An 8,332-nucleotide genomic window follows, 5' to 3' on the forward strand; every position below is an offset into this window, starting at 1 on the left:
CCTGTTTCGCGTAATGGTTTATGTAACTTATGTAATATTTTGCTAAAGAATTCGCAAGTTATTTAAGAGCGTATCTATTTTCGCTTTCCCCCGCTGCTGAGTGAATATTTTGAATATAAATGAAATTTATATTCTGAACCATTTCAAGTTACTATAGTCAAGTTATTTTACAAATGTACGTAACAAAACTTGCGTATTAAGACTTTAAAGTGTAGCGAAGCAATTTGTGTAGATCGAAATAATTGTCTATGATGATGTTTTCTGCAAGGAAAAATTAGAAAAAGCCTTACAATTTCATCGAAAGTTTATTCTATCATAATTATTAGGAAGATGGTACACACAACAAAGAAATGACATAGCCTTTGATTTACAACTTTGGTGTGACTGTAATCAATCTGAGAATGGACAAGAAATGATTCAATGTGGAAATGTTAGTTGCCAAATGTGTTCTGGTTCTGAAAAACGTGCTCTGCTCACCTAATAAATAACCGGAGGGAATCTACAGTGTGATTCAAGGAAATCCGGGAATAGTCCTTGATTATATTTTTAAGGCGGGTTCTTATCTTAAAAATTATATGATAATTCCGAGTCATTTCCGGTGTTAACTAACTTTTCCGGACAATCAATGAAAATATTTTTATGTAATACTTGCAACTATTGCTAAATGTATTAAAATCTATGGAATTATTTGAAAATCCTTCAAAAAGAAAGTTTAAAATCCCCTCAAATCCCTAATAATTCCCAAAAAGAACTCAAATTCATAGAAATCCTGTAAGATTTCTTGAATATCCTGAAAATGCTAATAACTAGCTTGACATTCTTTAAAATCATGTAAACTATTCTAAAATCTTATAAAATAAACTTCAAATCCTTATACTTTTTTGAATTATTTTTAAAAAATCTTTCAAATCCCTAAAGTCAATTCAAATGTCTTCAAAATCATTCAATTTTTCTGAATTCTTTTAAAATTACTTAACTTCGAGTTCTTTAGAAATTTAATGAATGTACTTAAAATCATTTACCTTCACCATTCACCTTTTTTAATGACAAGGGAAATTAAAAGACCTTTTTTTGCAAAATATATTTATTCTGATCTATACCTGAAATAAATATTATTTAATTGTTTAATTTTTTTCGAGCATGCATCTCAATAAACCAATAACATCGTAATTACATCGCACTTTAAAAATTTCAAAAAGTAACATTCTAGAATAAAAGAGTGCATCTGCCCAACATGCTTTACATGCAGATTATTCGCAAGAAAGAATATAAAATATTAAGGTTCAATATTTTAAATAATGAAATAATAACAGTGCTAAAATTAATCAAAAAAATAGTATTCAACAAAACTAATAGCATGCCATGTTCAAGACACAATAGGAAGATTTAAGTTGTACAAAGCAGCACAAAGACGAAGAACTTTGTTAACTTCTTTGATTTTACCTTGGACTGTTGCTAACATTTTAATGGACAATTTTCCAGCCAAAATTCTCTATTTGTGCCGCAGAGAACCAATGACAAGCTCTACGTGAATTCTGACATGAGCGATTTGCCTTCTTTCTTCAAGTTCTACTGGACGTAGCTGTGATTTCCCCGAAATTAAAAAACACGAAATATATTTAATATTTTAAAATAATATAATGATTTTACCTTTAACAAAGGCAGGAATTTTTAGTTCTGCTTGTATTTTTTAAAGCGAATCTTCAATTCGAAAACTTCCAGCTGCTAATACGACGTCAAATGTTGACGACATATCTAAAAGACCACAGTTTTCAAAAATTTCTTTATTGTTAATGCGACTACCATAAACTTTGTCACCAAAAAAACTCTCCTCAAACCACGATGGTATCGTTTTTTCAAACGTCCGCCTAGTTAGCCAATAATCTAGTCCTGCGAAGATCTCATACAATACATCTAAGCTTCTGTAAAAGTAACTGGAAGCCGTACTGGGATGAACGTCAACCCTACTGAACAAAATGCATTCATTTTATGGACATTCCCTACCGAAAGAAATCTCTGAGTATATTCTAAAGATTCTCTAGGGTCAGAGCAGCTCAGATAAATTCTCCGCAGGCACTCAGGTAGATATATTCAAAGGTCCAGGTAGTTCTTTTAAATAATACGACGTTTCTCGTAAATGGAAGAAGATACGCCAAAAAAGACAAAATTTTTTAATTTCAACTAGAAAATGGCATATTTGCATATAAGTTATAATTATAAATGAGTATAATGAGAAAATTCATCAATTAAAAAAAAAAAGGGTTAATAATTTGAAGAGAAATTTAAAAAGGGAGAGTCGGATTAGCGACGGCCAACTACTGTAAATAACTCCGCCCGCCCGGTACGTGAAGAATACAAAAGGAACATTATAGTACCGTCGCACTACTCTTAAAAGGACCGCTAAAAGGTCCTTGAAAAGGACCCAAATCTCTCAAACTATCTTCGAGACTATTTTGTTTCAAATCGACTTTGTTTATAGACTCAAATGGGCCAGACTATTTCGTTAGAGAATACTCAGAGATTTCTATCGGTAGGATTGTTAAAAATTATATTATGAAATAGCTACGCATCACTACCTGTGCGCTAAGTCTTTGAAATCTAGGTCAAATATCAATTTCATGAGGGTCAGGATAAGTTGTTAGATGGTGTAGAGTTTTGTATTGCTATGAGTTAGCAAATACTGATCAGTCAAAGTGTGGATAAGGGAAAGGGTTTTGGAACTATGAAGGCCAGTTGAATACTTAGGCCTGTCATCGTTATTCTTGAATGCAGCTTTGGATAAACTAAGTATATTTAGCTTACTTCTCATTTGAAGTAGGATTGAATTCGTGGTATTAATTTCGTTAAAGCGGAGTATTAATTTTAACGAAGTTAGAATAGTTTGAACAGCTGTAATAATAAACAATGCTTCTTTCAAATCTTGCAATTCAAAAGTTGTTTCTGCTTCTTTGGCGAGAGAAATATTCTCGTGACTTTCACCTGTGTGCAAATCTACATTAGCTGCAATAGTCAAAAAATGTATCCAATCTTTCTCATTAACTCTTTCATCTAGGGAAACTATTTGATTGGTTTCGATTCTTATGTTAGTTGAAGACAGTTCTTCAAAGCCAAAATGTTTGACATCAAACTCTGCGTCTTCAATTTCTTTCTCTATGATCAAAAGTCTGTAAGAAAATGATCATCACTGAAATGAGAGATATAAAATTGTCGAGAAATTTGTTTGATAAATATTTTAAATACATTCTTTCAGGTATTTCTTTATCATGCACTTTTACGGTCTGTTTCCAGTTAATCTATGTTATCTGTTTTTTCTTCAAATTTAGGGTACAAACTTTTGTCTCTATCTCAGCATGTGTTATTTGAACCAGAAAATCGTGTTTTAAAGTCAGTAAGTATACTCAGACTTATGCATTTTTTAAATGTTATTCAATGTGAATAAAAATAATTTAAAAATAGAAGAAATTACATCTTTTATTGGATTCACCCTGGCGCGGCGGACCGAAGGAACCGAAAGGAGCCTCTTCAAAGTACCCTTAAAGACCCCACTGATTCCCCCTTCGGTCTCTTCTTTAAAAAAAAAACAGCAAGATCAACTTTTAAATTGTTAAAATTCGGATTCTACGTTAGAATTTCCATTAGAAACTCACGGAGTAATCGCAATACATTTTTTTGCAGCGTTAAAAATGTTAAAAATAGCATTAACTTCTGCCGAAGATGACTTTAAGCGCATCCATAACAGCTCAAGTAGTATGTTGCGCGCGAAGTTTAAAAATAAAATTCAAAATTGACAAATAAATATCTGTAATAATGCATATGTCTGATTTTACACAAATTGAATACTTGCTCCAATAAGAATATGAAAAATGAGAATTTAAACAAATCCTTTAATTTTAGTACTGATATCTCGTCTCTTAACCTCAAGGACAATGCTTGACTGCTCCATAGATATTATAAACGTAGATGCGGTGTGGGCTTAGTTACCCGCGATAAATATAGATGGCGCGTCCGGCGAAAATTGTTAGTTCCCCTCTACCCACCGCTCCGCGGCAACAGCCTCCTTCGACAACAGGCCACTTGGAGCGCTGTAAGCAGCTCTCAGTAGGCCCCTCGAGACGCACTAATAGTTACTTAGCTCGGACAAGAACCATTTGGATTGAAAGTAAATGGCCAATTAAAACATTTTTACAATTATAACTTTGAAAAGCATGGTTATTTTAATAAATACCACAAATAAAAGTCGTTGAATAATTTATATTACGGTTTCATATATCAGAGATGAGGTGGGAGATTGCTTATGCCGTATATTTGATTTCGACCGACTTACCCCAGCGCGCCCTGTTTGCCTTAGCCTTCCGGGAACTAAAATTAAAGGTCCAAAAGCGCGCCCTGTTTGCCTTATTGTTATTTTTCGGGAACTAAAATGAAAGGTGGCTTACCTGCTACTCACTTCGTAAAACAGGGTACAATTTGATAAAGTTGGTAAAGAAGATCGGAGTTGGTAACAATAATACATAATAAAATAATAAATTAAGAAAAATGTATCAAATCTACTCCTTTAAAATTAATTATTTAACTGAGCTTTTGCTTTAATGATTTTCTCAACTAGAAAATGTTATCATAAAAAAGATAATTTTTTATTTATTATCTCCAGTCCTTAGAATAATATAATTATTAATTAATTTATAATTAATACTATGAATAATTATACCTAATTATTTTGATCCATTTTATTTAAATTTAAATACATTATTGTGTTTTTAAAGATAAGGAGTTTATATAGTAATAATTAGAGTATGATCTTCAATTCAATAGATTCTATATATTAGAAGCTATTCAATATCAATATTATTAATATTTTACATAGTTGTCATTAGATAATAAAGCTTAAACTTCGACCAATTTTTAATTTTAAAATTGTAATCGCTTCGAATTAAAAATTATTTTTCAATTACATTATTCAATTTTTATCACTCTGAATTAGTCTAATTTTAAAAATTGAAGTTGGTCATTTTCTCAGAGATTCTGATACAAAAATCTTTTAATATATGTATTTTTCTTAAATTTCAAGCAAATTCAATTAGAACTTAGTCAATATCCTAAAAAAATTTTAAAATCTTAGTATTTGATATGTCCACACGAATTGGAGAGAAATTCTGCCTTGATTTGGAAGAACACCGTTAACTGCATTTTGGATAAGGCCTTGAGCCGCCTACCGTTAACTGCTTAAGGTGACTTTATCCGATTTGCAGTTAACGGTGTTTTTCCAAATCACGGCAGAATAGGCATATCGTTGCCGGATCTAAATAACGAGCGGGCTGTTCTACCTAGATTTTGGATTGCTAAACCTCTATTGCTTTTGCAAACCAACATGGTCCACTCCCCCTTGAAACTTATGATCAATCCCCGCGCCCAAGTTAGGTAGCATGAGGCGGTGGAGCCTTGCCAAGGGGACACAGGGGCCAATGCCTCCCATAGAAATCGACCAGGGAGGTCCAAAGTCTTGATTTGCCTACTCATAAATAAAATGCTTAAACCAAAGATCATAATGTCTTTGCTTAGACTCATCCGATCGTAGGATATAGAAACCTTTCAATTCTTTTTTGCTTTGTTTAAACTTTGAAATTTATCTGGAATCTATGTGGAATAATAGAAGCCTTTCCGAATTCTTTTATGTTTATCCGAAACCTTTGCGAAATATTTGAAACTTTTGTAAATTCTTCATAAAATCTTTGAGACATTATTACAACCTTCGTAAATTCTTCGTGAAATTTTCGCGAAATAACTTTTTTTAATCTATTCAAAATGTTTAAAATTTTTGAGAATTTTGAAAACTTTGTTAACTAATAAAAGTCTTTGAAAAATAATGGAAATGTCTGTGAAATCTTCTAAACATATCCTAAATCTTTCCGAAATGTTAGAAATCTTTGTAAAATCATTAGGACGTCATTGGAATGATTTGTTCAATCTTTGAAATCTATTTTAAATCTTTGTGAAATATTTGTAAGCTTTGTGAAATCTTTAAAGTCATTGGAAAATCATTGAAAATTTTGTGAAATCTTTCTAAAATCTTAGTGAATTCTCTCAAAATCTTTGCAAAATCATAAAGCAATTATTGAAGTCTTTGGTTCAATGTTTGAAATCTATCTCAAATCTTTCTGAAATATTTGAACTCTTTGGGAAATCATTTAATTCTTTATTAAATACTGGTAATTTCTCTAAAAATCATTGTGAAATATTTGAAAGGTATCTGAAATCTTTCAAATCTATCTGAAATCTCGGCGAAATCTTTGAAAAAACCTTCATGAAATCTTTTTAAAACAATTGAAGTCTATGCAGTCTTTATAATCGACCAGAAATCTTTGAAATATTAATTGTCGAATAATAAAAGACTTTATCAAATCTTTTAAATCTATGCGAAGTCTTTGCGAAACCTGTGAAATTGTTCCGATTTCTACGGCATTTAACCGTTCTTTTAATAATGTCATTTTAAGTTTTAATAATGTCAGCTTTTAATAATGTCAAATTAAGTCAAAATCAACTGCACTTAAATAAGTTAGTGCACATTTTTGAATGGACATACTTTGACGTGCTAGATCTTTAACCATTTTTAATAAAATCATATGGTAATTATTACATCAAGAATGTAAAGCTTCATTAAGAAATATTAAACATCCTAAATTTGTAATATGCCAGTGGCGTAAAACACATCGGTATTTTGCAAGTAAATAGTCGCTAGCGCATTTGGAGTACGGTGGGATGACCCCTTGTAGGATTTGACAAGTTTACGCCTGTGGCGTAGAAAATATTTGGGACTCTAATCTGCAATGCAGCTAGCCCATTCATCGTTCGGGAAACTTTCCTTTGAAACAGTCAGGCCTGAGGTTGTAAAAAGTGGAAATGTAGGCGGGAAGTCTCTAGGATCTAGGACAGTGGTCGGCAAACTTTTGCTCAATTTTCAGGTATGGTGAGGTTCCACTCGACTTAATTTTTCCTACTACTTTCCGGTCTATTTATGTACCTTAGTATGAGGGTCTTTTGTCCACAGACATGTCAAAGTAAGGAAATTTTAAAACTTTTAATTTTTAACTAGCGATTTGAAAATAGCATTATCAGCATCTGCGTATTTTTCCGATTCCAATGATATATTACTTGCCTAGAAAAGTTGATAATTTGAGAAGTATTTAGTATTAAATTGAGTGTAAAGCTGATGTTCCTTGATATTATACTCCTTCAAATATTTAACTTTTCTAGACAAGTAATATATCATTGGAAACGGAAAAAGTCGTAGATGCTGATAATGCTATTTTCAAATCGCTAGTTGAAAAATTAAAAGTTTTAAAATTTCCTTACTTTGACATTACTGTGGACAAAAGACCCTTGCTGGAGTAAGCTCACTCACACTAAGGCACATGAATGGACCGAAAAGTAGTAGAAAATATTAAGTCGGGTGGAGCCTGACCATACCTGGAAATTAAGCAAAAAATTTGCCGAGCACTGCTCTAGGAGTCTAGGACTACTGGGGATGAGTATTTTTTTTTACGTTTTTTACTTCAAGGTTTAGATAAATGTAACATTAACATGCATAATGAAATTAAGAAAAATTCAAGATCTGACATACAATATTGTATTTATTCAAGCGAGACGTGTACGCAAAAGTGTTTTAAATTATATTTGACTAAAAACGTGGACATTTGACAGAAACTGGGCGAACCAATTTTCCAGAAATCTAATACCTTCTCTGACGAGATTGTAAAAATCGAGAATTATTCTAGATCAATCTTAACTCTTAAAGACCTACACCCCTTTGCTCACATTACTCGCTTCCACGCTCAGTGAGTCACGCCTACACCACGAAAGGTTTACAGAAATAATAAAATAAGGGACTAAAAGCGTATATTCGCTGTAAAAGCAGCGAAATTTAGCTGTTATTCAGTGAAATTTCAATGATCAGCAGTTACATTTCACTGTTTCAGCAGTGTATATACGCTGATTTGAATTAGACATTTACTGATTCAGATTTAGAAAGTACAAATAAGACGAATTTTCAGGAATGTTCAACTCAGAAAGGACAATTTTTTAAAAATATTTCATTTCAAGTGAAAAATATAAATTTTAAACCAAAAATGAAATAGTTGCATTTTCAGTTAAAAAAATCATTTTCAACCAAAGGGCAATCTAATAGATTACTTTTTTCAAAAGTTATCGTGCTCACAGACAAACAGACATACACACATACAAACAGATAGACACATTCGTAAAAACCTGTTTTTCGGATTCAGGGGGTCTCAAAATGTGGACATTTGACAAAAACTGGGAGGTGAAATTTTACACA

At 31.9% G+C, this 8,332-nt stretch overlaps 1 protein-coding gene across 1 annotated transcript in view; it reads left to right on the forward strand.

The window, feature by feature from the left end:
• LOC117179013 (beta carbonic anhydrase 1) overlaps positions 1–8,332 on the forward strand; it is a 544,277-nt gene that overhangs the window by 327,913 nt on the left and 208,032 nt on the right. The gene's annotated exons all lie outside the window — the stretch shown is intronic.

This window comes from Belonocnema kinseyi, chromosome 8 (assembly GCF_010883055.1).
Source record: "Belonocnema kinseyi isolate 2016_QV_RU_SX_M_011 chromosome 8, B_treatae_v1, whole genome shotgun sequence".
NCBI classification, from domain to species: Eukaryota; Metazoa; Arthropoda; class Insecta; order Hymenoptera; family Cynipidae; genus Belonocnema; species Belonocnema kinseyi.